The sequence below is a fragment of the Phocoena phocoena genome, chromosome 20 (assembly GCF_963924675.1).
Source record: "Phocoena phocoena chromosome 20, mPhoPho1.1, whole genome shotgun sequence".
NCBI lineage: Eukaryota > Metazoa > Chordata > Mammalia > Artiodactyla > Phocoenidae > Phocoena > Phocoena phocoena.
In genome coordinates, this window is record NC_089238.1 from 14,069,667 (window position 1) to 14,084,369 (window position 14,703).

At 38.0% G+C, this 14,703-nt stretch overlaps 2 pseudogenes; one reads left to right on the forward strand and one right to left on the reverse strand.

Moving 5' to 3' along the window:
• Nucleotides 1–352: 352 nt before the first annotated feature.
• LOC136140253 (eukaryotic translation initiation factor 1 pseudogene) lies at nt 353–709 on the reverse strand (annotated as a pseudogene).
• Nucleotides 710–4,751: 4,042 nt separating this feature from the next.
• On the forward strand, nt 4,752–5,083 carry LOC136141268 (large ribosomal subunit protein P1 pseudogene; annotated as a pseudogene).
• Nucleotides 5,084–14,703: the final 9,620 nt, after the last annotated feature.

The following is a 14,703-nucleotide window of genomic DNA, read 5'->3' on the forward strand; positions in this document are numbered from 1 at the left end:
CCACACCCCGTGGCATGTGGAATCTTATTTCCCCTACCCAGGGATCGAACCTGTGTCCCCTGCAGTGGAAGCACAGTCTTAACCACTGGACTGCCAGGGAAGTCCCAGATTACTTAATTGTTATGGCTTTAGTTTTGTTGATTTGGAGAAGTCAGTTCTCAGTCTTACTGTTACTTCTCACTACTATTTTTTTTTTTTTTTTTTTGGCTCTTTTCAGTTTATTGCATGAAGGAGTTACACTAGTCCAAGTTAAAAGCAGACCCCAGATGGTTACATTATACAAGCTGTGAGGTTTTTAAACTTGTGACAAGGGCCAGAAGGGAAATTCTACACATTGCAAGGAAATCCTCACTTAAGCTTCAGTGAGCCAAACGCACTTAAAACCCATGAACTGGTCGTCCGTAGCCAGTCCAATCTCTACGAGGAACTGGCATATGTTCTTGCACTTTTCACCCTGTAGCTGAATTACTTCTCTATATGCTGGAAGCTCAATTACAGTACCATTTCAGGCAAATTGCTTCCTAAATGCCCTCACTAGTTTCTTTTTATCGTAATCAGCGATCCCTTGGACTGTAGTAAGGGTCTTCCTGTCGGTTCTCCGTTGAATTCTTTTATCAATATAATCCTCAGTGCCGGCAGGAAGCAGATCATCTCCCTTACTTGCATCAGCAAAGGGGTCGAAAGAGTGGAGGTTCTGGATAGCAGACATACGATACAATTCCTTTTCCTCTGTGGAAACGGCCTACGGAAGGCCGCGGCTGGAGAAAGCGGGCGCGGAGGACCGAGCATCTGGAAGCGAGGGGGCTCGAGGGAGAGGCTGCTGAGTCCATGGCAGCGGCTTAGTGATTCCTTACTACTGTTTTTTTTAACATTTTATTTTTGGCTGCGTTGGGTCTTCGTTGCTGCGTGCCGGCTTTCTGTAGTTGCAGTGGGTGGGGGCTACTCTTCGTTGCGGTGTGCGGGCGGAGCATGGGCTCTAGGTGCGCGGGCTTCAGTAGTTGTGGCTCACGGGCTCTAAAGTACAGGCTCAGTAGTTGTGGCGCAGGAGCTTAGTTGCTTCACGGCATGTGGGATCTTCCCGGATCAGGGCTTGAACCCGTGTCCCCTGCATTGGCAGGTGGATTCTTAGCCGCTGCACCACCAGGGAAGCCCCATTCACTACTTTTTATAATTTCCTTTTTCTTTGGTTTTTCAACAGAGTGTTCTTTGTATTTATTCTTCTTGGCCTTTTGACAGCTTTTTTGAACTATGGCCTGATGGATTTAGTTTGGGACATTTTTCAGCTAATATTTTTTCAAATATTCTTCTGCCCCTTTTCTCCCTCTGCATCTTCAATTGTGTGTGTTTAAAACCTGTTCATTGTATTTTACTTAGCCCTAAATTATTATCTCCATTTTAAAGTAAGATGATGAAATTGGCCCCCAAAACTAAATTGTCCAAGGGCACATGGTTAGTTATTGTGATAGCTGAGATTCACATCTGAGAAGTTTGACAAAGCCCATTAAAAAAAATTATGATTGAGTATCACCTCTCAATGTCATGCATTTTTTAATGCCTTCCATCTCAGTACTTCATCAGGAATATGATGAATTAACAGATCTGTGGAATATGCCATCACTATTGATGGCATAATATATCACCTTACTGGTGATAATAATTTATTTAATCTTTTATTAGGTATTTACGTTTCTAACTTGTGCTTATTGTACATCATTCTTTGACATACATCCTTGTGCATGTATCACTGTGCATTTTATAACTCTTTCCCAATGACAGTTCCCTAGAAGTTATATTTCTGAATGACTATCAGGTATTTAGTAATTGCTAACAATATGGCAGGCCCTGGGCTAGTGTTTGAAGATTAGCATTAAAAGTGTAGTTGCGGGCTTCCCTGGTGGCGCAGTGGTTGAGAGTCCGCCTGCCAATGCAGGGGACGCGGGTTCGTGCCCCGGTCCGGGAAGATCCCATATGCCGCGGAGCGGCTGGGCCCGTGAGCCATGGCCGCTGGGCCTGCGCGTCCGGAGCCTGTGCTCCGCGGCGGGAGAGGCCACAGCATTGAGAGGCCCGCGTAACGCAAAAAAAAAAAAAAAAAAAAAAAAAAAAAGTGTAGTTGCTATCCTTCAGATCTTTATAATTGAGCAAGAAAAATGTAATCCTTGTAGGAATAAATCTAAAGTAGGGGGTGATAAAGGCCTCTAGACTAAATTAAGATGATATACCTCTGAAGATACAGATGGAAGACATTCTAGCAAGCTGAAAATTATTTTGAATTCGTGGAATCTCTGGAAATGAATGGATTCATGCAGCAAGCTACATGTCTTGTCTTTTACATTTTGTATTACACTGATGTTAGATGCAAAGTGAAATTATTAGTATAAGATGTTTCAGCAGCTTTTGAAGAACATTATGGCTAGAAGATCAGGAAGATATGAAGAAAAACAGCAATGAGACTTAATCAATACATTCATTACTCAGGAACTTCTAGCCGTACTTTTCTACCCAGTAATCCAACATAGTTATACTTAGGAAACATAGACTTGTTCAGATATGTATTTGGAACACGAAGGGGTAAAGAAAAGTCATTCAGCATAAATACACTAGCTCTTATAAGAGTATCTTTAACTTTTCTACGAAATCAAGAAAAAGATATACTATCCTATGACCCTTAATGCCACTTCTTTTTTTATATAATTTATATATTTATTTATTTTTGGCTGCATTGGGTCTTCATTGCTGTGCGCTGGCTTCCTCTAGTTGTGGCGAGTGGAGGCTATTCTTCGTTGTGGTGTGTGGGCTTCTCATTGTGGTGACTTCTCTTGTTGCAGAGCATAGGCTCTAGACACATGGGCTTCAGTAGTTGTGGCACATGGGCTTAGTTGCTCCGCAGCATGTGGGATCTTCCCAGGCCAGGGATCGAACCCGTGTCCCCTGCATTGGCAGGCGGATTCTTAACTACTGCACCACGAGGGAAGTCCCAATGCCACTTCTAAGTATATATTCAAGAGAAATGATTACATTTATCCACAAAATTATATGGGTAAGGATGTTAATAGCAGCTTTGTTTATTTTAACCCAAAAATGTTACCAACCAAAATGCCCTAGCAGGATGCATAAGAAAATTGAACTACAAAACAATATGAAAAAAGAAAGTACTGGTACATTTACATAGATGAGTCTTAAAGGTATCATGCTGAGTGAAAGAAGTCAGTCACAAGAGTATGTACTGTTTGATTTCATTTATGTGAAGTTCAAAAGTAGGTAAAACTAACCAATTGTGATAGAAGTCAGAATATTGGTCACCCAGGTGGTATAGACCAGGAAGGGGCATGACTGAAACTTGTATGTTAGAAAAACCTTGTATCTCAATCTGGGTGGTAGTCACCCTCCTATACACGTAAAATAATCAAGCTGTATACTTAAGATCAGTGTCTTTTACATACTTTATGTGTATTATACTTCAATTTAAATAATCAAGGGGAAGAAGGATGGGGCCATTTGATACTAGACTCGATGTCTCCCTAGTGTAGATTAATGTGTGTGGCTCATGGACACCTGGCCCTTCAACAAAGCCTGCTAATTGATGGTTCTTAATCTCATAGCAGGGTCTGATGATTAGGACTAAAAGAGAAAAAAAGACAAAAATTTATTCATTTTTGGCTGGATACAGTGGGCATGATTTCATCCTTCCCAGTCTGGATACTAAATGAGAGTGATGAGCCATGAGAATCTGAGAGTTGTAATGTAGGCTTAGAAGAATGCATGATCTGTGCAGTTTTCTCACTTCAGATGTGGAAGATCAACCAGGCTCCAGAAACCTTAAAGGAGGTTCTATATGGATGATATGGCCCCTCTGGCCTGGAAGAGCAAGTTTGAACAGTCTAGTCACAAGTGTAGCTCAGCATCCCAGAATGCAGTACTGGTTGAAATCCTGTTGAAGTGCCCACACTTCTGTTTTAATGCAGGAGAACATCTGCTAGGAGTCCATCTGTTTACATCAGGGTTCCCTGGGGTTTGCAGAAAGCACAGAGGTCCCTAGACTCCACCTTATCTTCCCAATGTATATATGGGGGGAGGGTGGTTTGGAAGAAAAAAATGGAGGAGAAAAACCTTGACATTTTGTGAACTCCGTGGCAAATCTGGTCTCATTGCCTTATTTTTTTCCTCCTCCCAGATAAGACTTCCCTGGATTCTAGGATTCTTGAGTAGATGAATTCCAAGGAAGACTGTCTAATTCTTGCAATTCTAAACTCATGGGTCATGTAAGTTGGTTTTCAGTGTTAAATTCTGTCATTTTTTAGGTTATGTGAAGACTTTAATTTTTTATTCTGAAACTTCCCCAGTTCCTTCTATTTTTGGAGGAATGCACTCCAGGTCCCTCCTCTGTGCCCCCATTTTCTCAAACCACTGTTCAAATGTGTACTGGAGAAATCAGCATCTCCTAGGTACTCAGTCTTCTGTCTAGACCAGAGGTGAAGCAAAAACAAAGTCCCTTCGGAGAGATACTTGACCATCTCTTGTCAGTTCTGCAATTTGATGATAAAGGATGATTTCATTTGCACATGGGAAAGTTCTGAACTTTTCCATAGACCCATGTCTGTAGATAAAATAGGATTTAGTGTTGATTGGCCTCAGCTGCTGCTAAGGTGCTCAGTCCTTCTGAGGAAGCTGCAGGCCGCTTTAGGCTTAGGCCCTCACTTCACCCTGAGGCTAGCACTGCGCCCAGCATTCCCCGCTTAGCATTCGCCCACACCATGGCCTCCATCTCAGAGCCCACCTGCATCTACTGGGCCTTCATCCTGCACAACGATGAGGTTACGGTCATGGAGGATAAGATCAATGCCCTAATTATAGCAGCCAGTGTAAATGTTGAACCTTTCTGGCCAGGCTTGTTTGCAAAGGCTCTGGCATTGGGAGCCTCATCTGCAATATAAGGGCTCAGGGATCTGCCCCAGCAGCTGATCCTGCACGAGCAGGAGGTCCTCCCCCCTCCACCACTTCTGCCCCAGCTGAGGAGGAGAAAGTGGAAGCAAAGAAAGAATTTGAGGAGTCTGATGTTGACATGGGCTTTGATCTCTTTGACTAAACCTCTTTTGTTACACGTTCAATAAAAAGCTGAACTCTCTAAAACAAAACAAAACAAAAAAAGAATGTGGTGAAATCCCAGGCTTTGTGAGGCCTTTAGGGGTGGGCAAGGAAATGATTTAGAGCCTGCTTACAGATCCACGCTGGGAATTCCTGAGAGGTGAAAACCTATAGTAGGGTCCATTTTGTATCTGAAGAGCATGTACTGATTTCAGGTGATATATGTGTGACTCTAGATTAACCTGTAACAGTATTCTCTGGCTCAGAAATGAGAAAATTGTCTGGGGGGGGATGGGAGATGGAGTAGCAAGTAATAAGATACGATAGATAGGATGCTCTAAAATGGCTCCCACTGATCCCTCTTCCAGGTATTCACATCCTTTGCTTTAGTGTGGGTTAGATTTAGTGACTTGCTTCTAGTGAATAAAACACGGCAAAAGTGATGGGAGCTCACTGTTGAGATTAGGTTATAAAAGTCTGTAACTCTGTCTTGCTCACAACACTCTGGTTCTTCCTGCTTTCTCTGATGAAGCAAGTTTCCACGCTGTGATCTAAGGATGATCTCTGGCCAACAGCCAGTGAGGAACCAAGGCTCACACTCCGAATTCTGTCAGCAACTATATGAGTGAGTTTTGAAGCAGATCCTTCCCCATTTGAGCCTTGAGATGACTGCTGCCCCAGCTGACACCTTGACTGCAGTCTGAGAGGGAGAGGACCAAGTTCAGCTGCAAACAGATTCTGTCCCAAACTGATTTCTTATTCCTATGAAAGTAAACTTTAAAACTCTTTCTTGAAGCTTTCAGTATTTTATCTTTTTATTTCTCTTTGGAAATTTTGCTAAAATGTGCCTAGATATAGGTACTTTTTTTTTTTTCTTGGTACGCGGGCCTCTCACTGTTGTGGCCTCTCCCATTGCGGATCACAGGCTCCGGACGGGCAGGCTCAGCGGCCATGGCTCACGGGCCCAGCTGCTCCGCGGCATGTGGGATCCTCCCGGACCGGGACACGAACCTGTGTCCCTTGCATCGGCAGGCGGATTCTCAACCACTGCGCCACCAGGGAAGCCTGGTACTTATTTTTTACTTAATTTTTTCATAGATGTCACATTTAGGACCACAGTTATTTTATGTACCATTGAAAAGGAAAGAAAACATTGAATTAAACTATGCCATGTCTCTGATATAAAGATGCATTTCAGTTTCATAGATGTTAAAATGAAAAATATGTCAGAATAATTATTAAATAGAATTTTATTAACTTGGTAGGCCTCTCTCAAATTAAGGACTTACATCCTTCTTTATTTTGAGGTAATTTTCATTGATTACTACTATCTCTCCTCAATTAGCTCTATTGTCTTCTGGGACTTATATTAAATGGTTGGAGGAAAATCAGTTTCTATCTTTTATGTCGTTTTGTTCCATACATTGCATCTCTTTGTTACCTTTGGCTTCTTCTGGGCTGTATAGCAATTTAATCCCTGGCTTCCTAGTTCACAATTCAGCTGTGTGCATTCTGCTTTTCAGCCCATTTATTGAAAGTTTTTTTTTTTTTAACTTTTAAACTTTGAAATAATTATAGATACACAGGGAGTTGCAAGATCGTGCAGAGATAGTCCTGATTATACTTCACGCAGTTTTTAACCAATGGTTACATCTTACATAATTACAGTACAGTATCAAAGCCCAGAATTAGACATTGGTACAATGTGTTTATATAGTTATGTCATTTCGTCATGTGCATAGATTCATGTAATCACCACTGCAATCAACATACAGAACTATTCCACCCCCACAAAGATGTTTCTGTACCCCTTTATAAATCACACCTGCACCCCACCCCACCATTCCTAATCCCTGGAAACCATTAATCTGTTTCACGTCTCTATAATTTCATCATTTCAAGGATGTTATATAAATGGAGTTGTGTAGTACATGACCCGTTGAGATTGGCTTCCAGAACTAAACATAATGTTCTTGAGATCTATCTAAATTGTTACATGTATCAATAATTTATTCCTTTTTAATGCTAAGTAGTATTACATGGTATGGAGAACCATTTTTGTTGTTTCCATTTTAGGCTACTACACATAACGCTGCTATGAACAATCAGGCACACAATGCTATGTGGGCAAATTCTTTCATTTCTCTGGGATAAATGTACAGGAGTACAACTGCTGAGTTATATGGTAAGTTTATATATATATATATATATATATGTATTTTAAAATGAAGTATAGTTGATTTACAGTGCTGTGTTAGTTTCAGGTGTACACCAAAGTGATTCAGTTTGTGTGTGTACATATATATATTCTCATTCAGATTCCTCTCCACTATGGGTTAGTACAAGATACTGAATATAGTTCCCTGTGCTATACAGTAGGTCCTTGTTTATCTGTTTCATATAGTGTGTATTTGTTAATCCCAAACTCCTAATTTACTCCCCACCCCCGCCATTTATTTTTTAAAGAATTGCCAAACTATTTTTCCAGAGTGGCTGTACCATATTACATTCCCACCAGGAATATGCAAGAGATCCGTTTCTCAACATCCTTGCCAGAATTTATAGTATTGTTGCTATTTTCAATTTTGGATTTTCTAATAGGCATGTGGTGGTTTCTCATTGCGGTTTTAATTTTGCTTTTAGCTAATAGCTGGTGACACCGAATATCATTTCATGTACTCATTTGCCATCCATAAATTCTCTTTGGTGAAATATCTCTTCATGCCTTTTGCCCATTTTCTAAATATAATATTGTTGTTGTTGTTTTTAACTGCTGAGTTTTGGGCGCATTATATATTCTATTTATGAGTTCTCTGTTAGATTATTGGGATTTGTTGGATTTCTGGTTGGGTATGCAAATACTTTCTTCCAGTCTGTAGCCTGTCTTTTCATCTGCTTAACAAGGTTTTAGCCGAGCAAAAGTTTTATATTTTGATAAAGTCTAATTTACCCCTTATTTCTTTTATGATCATGCTTTTGGTGTCATGTGTAATGTGTCACCACCAATTAGGTCAGAAATATTTTCTGTTTTATCTTCTAAAAGTTTTATACTTTTACAATTTATTATCTATTGTAAGCTAAATTTTGTATATGGTGTAATTTTTAGGTAGATTATCTTACCTATGGATATTCAATTGTTCCAGCACCATTTGTTGAAAAGACTATCCATCTTCCATTGTACTGAGTTACATCTTTGTCAAAAATCCATTTTCCATACTTGTGTAGGGCTATTTCTTTATCCTCTGTTCTGTTGCATTGACTTTATACCCAATCCCTGCCAATATCATACAGTAGAGTACTATAGCTATGTAATTAGCCTTAAAACTGGGTAGAGGGAGTCTTACCACTTTATTATTCTTTTTCAGAATTGTATTAGGTACTGCTGTTTGTCTCTCCACATAAATTTTAGAATATTGTATTAAAAACCTTGCTGAGATTTTGATAGGAATTGCATTAAACCTGTATGTCAGTTAGGGGAGAACTGACATTTGACTATGTTGAATTTCCAATCTCTTAACAAGGAATACCTATTTATTTAGATCTTAAATTTCTTATCAGTGTTTTGTACTTATCTGCTTATAAGTTCTGTACTTGTTTTGTTTGATTTGCACCTATGTATTTAATTCTTGACACAGTTGTAAATGGTATTGTATTTTTGTTTCCACATGTTCATTGCTAGTAATAGAAATACAACTGATTTTGCAAGTTGATCTAGTATTTTATGACATTGCTAAAATCACTTATTTCTAGAAGTTCATCTGTAGTAGATTCTGTGGGATTTTCTACATAAATCATCACATCATCTGCAAAAAGAGACAGTTTTAGGCACTCCTTTCTGAGCTGTAAATGTTTAAGTCCCTATTGTGCCTTATTTCACTGCGTAGAACTTACGGAGTTATGTTAAGTAGCAGTGGTGAGAGTGAACGTCCTTGCCTTGTTCCCAGTCTTATGGGTAAAGCATTCAGTCATTCACCATTACATATGATGATAACTGTAGATTTCTTGTATATGCTCTTTATCAAGTTGAAGAAGCTACCCAATCATTCCTAGCTTCAGAAAGTTTTTTTTTTTTAAATCATGAATGGGTTATGAATTTTGTCAAATACATTTTCTACATCAATTGATATGATCAAGTAATTTTCTAGTCTGTTAATATGGCAGATTACATTGATTTTCAAATACTGAACCAGCCTTGCATGTATTGAATGAACCGTACTTGTCATGGTTAATAGTAATTCTTTATATGCTGCTAAATTCTATTAGTATTTTGCTAAGGAGTTTGCAGCTATATTCATGAGAAATATTGTTGGTAGTTTTCTTTTTTGGACTGTCTGGTTTTGGTGTCAAGTCAATACTGGCTTCATAGAATGAATACTGGCATTTGGTATAAAGTTCTTACTGGCTCCATAAGTGATCCTATGCTTCTCGAAGAGATTGTCTAGAATTGGAGTTGGTTCTTTAAATGTTTGGCAGTTCAACTGATCCTTTGGAAAGCTAAAAAGAAAGGGAAAAAAAAAAGTTCGGTAGAATTCTCTACCAAAATTATCTGAGCCTAGAGATTTTAAATTATGAATTCAATTTCCTTAATAGTTATATAGGGCTATTCAAATTATCTATTTCATAATGATTAGTATTCGTTTGTTTTTCATTAAATTGATCCATGTAATAGGATTCATTTATTGTTTTATTTATTATGCCTTGTTATTTATTTGTATAATTCATTCACAGTATCATACTCGTTTCAGGTGTACAGCATAGTGCTTCAGTATTTTTACAGATTATACTCCATTAAAGTTTATTACAAGATAATGGCTATAATCCCCTGTGTATACAATATATCCTTATTGCTTATCTATTTTATGCATAGTAGTTTGTATCTCTTAATCCCATACTCCTAATTTGCCCCTCCCTCTTTCCTCTCCCCTTTGGTACCCTCTAGTTTTTTTTTTTTGCTTTATCTGTGAGTCAGTCTCTGTTTTACATATACACTAGTTTCTCTTTTTTTTTTTAGATTCCACATATAAGTGATATCATAGAGTATTTGTCTTTCACTCTCTGACATTTCACTAAGCATAATATTCCCTAGGTCCATCCATGTTGCTGCAAATGGCAGAATTTCATACATTTTTATGGCTGAATAGTATTCTATTGTGTATATGTAGCATAACTTTTTTTTTTATTAGAGTATAGTTGTTTTACAATGTTGTCTTAGTTTCTACTGTACAGCGAAGTGGAGTTCCCTGTGCTATACAGGTTTTTGGCTTTTTTTGAATTTTATTTTATTTTTCTATACAGCAGGCTCTTATGAGTTACCTATTTTATACATATTAATGTATATATGTGAATCCCAATCTCCCAATTCATCTCCCCCCCACCCTTTCCCCTTGGTGTCCATACATTTTTTCTCTACATCTGTGTCTCTATTTTTGCCTTCAAACCGGTTCATCTGTACCATTTTTCTAGATTCCACATATATGTGTTAATATACAATAGTTGGTTTTTTCTTTCTGACTTACTTCACTCTGCATGACAGTCTCCAGGTCCATCCACATCTGTACAAATGACCCAGTTTCATTCCTTTGTATGGCCGAGTAATATTCCAGTGTATATATGTACCACATCTTCTTTATCCATTCCTCTGTTGATGGACATCTTGGTTGTTTCCATGTCCTGGCTATCGTAATAGTGCTGCAATAAATATTGGGGTGCATGTGTGTTTTTGAATTATGGTTTTCTCTGGGTATATCCCCAGTTGTGCAATTGCTGGGTCATACAGTAATTCTAGTTTTAGTTTTTTAAGGAACCTCCACAATGTTCTCCATAGTGGCTGTATCAATTTACATTCCCACCAACAGTGCAAGAGGGTTGCCTTTTCTCCACACTCTCTCCAGCATTTATTGTTTGTAGATTTTCTGAGGATGCCCATTCTAACAGGTGTGAGGTGATACCTCATTGTAGTTTTGATTTGCTCTTCTCTAATAATTAGTGATGTTGAGCATTTTTTCATGTGTTTGTTGGCCATCTGTATGTCTTCTTTGGAGAAATGTCTATTTAGGTCTTCTGCCCATTTTTTGACTGGGTTGTTGTTGTGATATTGAGCTGCATGAGCTGTTTATATAATTTGGAGGTTAATCCTTTATCCGTTGATTCATTTGCAAATATTTTCTCCCTTTCTGAGAGTTGTCTTTTCATCTTGTTTATAGTTTCCTTTGCTGTGCAAAAGCTTTTAAGTTTCATTAGGTCCCATTTGTTTATTTTTGTTTTTATTTCCATTCTAGGAGGTGGGTCAAAAAAGATCTTGCTGTGATTTATATCAAAGAGTGTTCTTCCTATGTTTTCCTCTAAGAGTTTTATAGTGTCCAGTCTTACATTTAGGTCTTTAATCCATTTTGAGGTTTTCTTTGTGTGTATGGTGTTAGGGAGTGTTCTAATTTCATTCTTTTACACGTAGTTGTCCAGTTTTCCCAGCACCACTTATTGAAGAGACTGTCTTTTCTCCATTGTATATCACTGCCTCGTTTGTCATAGATTAGTTGACCACAGGTACGTGGGTTTATCTCTGGGCTTTCTATCCTGTTCCATTGATCTGTATTTCTGTTTTTGTGCCAGTACCATACTGTCTTGATTATTGTAGCTTTGTAGTATAGTCTGAAGTCGGGGAGCCTGATTCCTCCAGCTCAGATTTTTTTTCTCAAGATTGCTTTGACTGTTTGGGGTCTTTTGTGTCACCGTACAAAGTTTAAGATTTTTTTGTTGTAGTTCTGTGAAAAATACCATTGGTAATTTGATAGGGATTGCATTGAATCTGTAGATTGCTTTGGGTAGTATAGTCATTTTCACAATATTCTTCCAATCCAAGAACATGGTATATCTCTCCATTTGTTTGTATCATCTCTGATTTCTTTCATCAGTGTCTTATAGTTTTCTGAGTACAGGTATTTTATCTCCTTAGGTAGGTTTATTCCTAGGTATTTTATTCTTTTTCTTGCGATAGTGAATGGGATTGTTTCCTTAATTTCTCTTTCTGATCTTTCATTGTTAGTGTATAGGAATGCAGGAGATTTCTGTGCATTAATTTTGTATCCTGCAACTTTACCAAATTCATTGATTACCTCTAGTAGTTTTCTGGTGGCATCTTTAGGATTCTCTATGTATAGTATCATGTCATCTGCAAACAGTGACAGTCTTACTTCTTCTTTTCTGATTTGGATTCCTTTTATTTCATTTCCTTTTCTGATTGCTATGGCTAGGACTTCCAAAACTATGCTGAATAATAGGGGTGAAAGTGGACATCCTTGTCTTGTTGCTGATCTTAGAGGACATGCTTTCAGTTTTTTACCATAGAGAATGATGTTTGCTGTGGGTTTGTCGTATATGGCCTTTATTATGTTCAGGTAGGTTCCCTCTATGCCCAATTTCTGGAGAGTCTTTTTTTAAATAAATAAAATTATTTGGTTATTTATTTATTTATTTATGGCTGCATTGGGTCTTCATTGCTGTGTGTGGGCTTTCTCTAGCTGTGGCAAACAGGGGCTACTCTTTGTTGTGGTGCACGGGCTTCTCATTGCAGTGGCTTCTCTTGTTGCAGAGCACGGGCTCTAAGCACATAGGCTTCAGTAGTTGTGGCACTCAGGCTCAGTAGTTGTGGCACATGGGCTTAGTTGCTCCATGGTATGTGGGATCTTCCCGGACCGGGGCTCGGACCCATGTCCCTTTCATTGGCAGGCAGATTCTTAAGCACTGCACCACCAGTGAAGTCCCTCTGGAGAGTTTTTATCATAAATGTGTGTTGAATTTTGTGAAAAGCTTTTTCTGCATCTACTGAGATGATCATTTGGTTTTTATTCTTCAATTTTTTAATATGGTGTATCATATTGATTGATTTGTGTATATTGCAGAATACTTGCATCCTTGGGATAAATCCCAATTGATCATAGTGTATGATCCTTTTAATGTGTTGTTGAATTCTGTTTGCTTGTATTTTGTTGAGGATTTTTGCATCTATATTCATCAGTGATATTGGTCTGTAATGTTCTTTTTTTGTAGTATCTTTGTCTGGTGTTGGTATCAGGGTGATGGTAGCCTCGTAGAATGAGTTTGGGAGTGTTGCTTCCTTTGCAGTTTTCTGGAAGAGTTTGAGAAGGATGGGTGTTAGCTCTTCTCTAAATGTGTTATAGAATTTACCTATGAAGCCATCTGGTCCTGGACTTCTGTTTGTTGGAAGATTTTTAATCACAGTTTCAATTTCGTTACTTGTGATTGGTCTGTTCATATTTTCTATTTCTTCCTGGTCTTGGAAGATTATACCTTTCTAAGTATTTGTCCATTTCTTCCAGGTTGTCCATTTTATTGGCATAGAGTTGCTTGTAGTAGTCTCTTATGATGCTTTGTATTTCTGTGCTGTCCGTTGTAACTTCCTCTTATTCATTTCTAATTTTGTTGATTTGACTCCTCTCCCTCTTTTTCTTAATAAGTCTGGCTAAAATTTTATCAATTTTGTTTATCTTCTCAAAGAACCAGCTTTTAGTTTTATTGATCTTTGCTATTGTTTTGTTTCTATTTCATTTATTTCTGCTCTGATCTTTATGATTTCTTTCCTTTGACTAACTTTGGGTTTTGTTTGTTCTTCTTTCTCTAGTTCCTTTAGGTGTAAGGTTAGATTGTTTATTTGAGGTGTTTCTTGTTTCTTGAGGTAGGATTGTATTGCTATAAACTTTCCTCTTAGAACTGCTTTTGCTGCATCCCATAGGTTTTGGATTGTCATGTTTTCATTGTCATTTGTCTCTAGGTATTTATTTCCTCTTTGATTTCTTCAGTGATCTCTTGGATATTTAGTAGCGTATCGTGTAGCCTGCATGTGTTTGTGTTTTTACTTTTTTTTCCCTGTAATTTATTTCTAATCTCATAGCATTGTGGTCAGAAAAGATGCTTGATACAATTTCAATTTTCTTAAGTTTACCAAGGCTTGATTTGTGACCCAAGGTGTGATTTATCCTGGAGAATGTTCCGTGTGCACTTGAGAAGAAAGTGTAATGTGCTGTTTTCGGATAGAATGTCCCATAAATATCAATTAAATCTATCTGGTCTGTTATGTCATTTAAAGTTTGTGTTTCCTTATTAATTTTCTGTCTGGATGATCTGCCCATTGGTGTAAGTGAGGGTTAAAGTCCCCCACTATTATTGTATTACTGTCGATTTCCTCTTTTATAGCTGTTAGCATTTGCCTTATGTATTGAGGTGCTCCTATGTTGGGTGCATATATATTTATAATTGTTATATCTTCTTGGATTGATCCCTTGATCATTATGTAGCATCCTTTCTTGTCTTTTGTAACATTCTTTATTTTAAAGTCTATTTTATCTGATATGAGTATTGCTACTCCAGCTTTCTTTTGATTTCCATTTGCATGGAATATCTTTTTCCATCCCCTCACTTTCAGTCTGTATGTGTTCCTAGGTCTGAAGTGAGTCTCTTGTAGACAGCATATATATGGGTCTTGTTTTTGTATCCATTCAGCAAGTCTGTGTCTTTTGGTTGGAGCATTTAATCCATTTACATTTAAGATAATTATCGATATGTACCTATTACCATTTTCTTAATTGTTTTGGGTTTGTTTTTGTA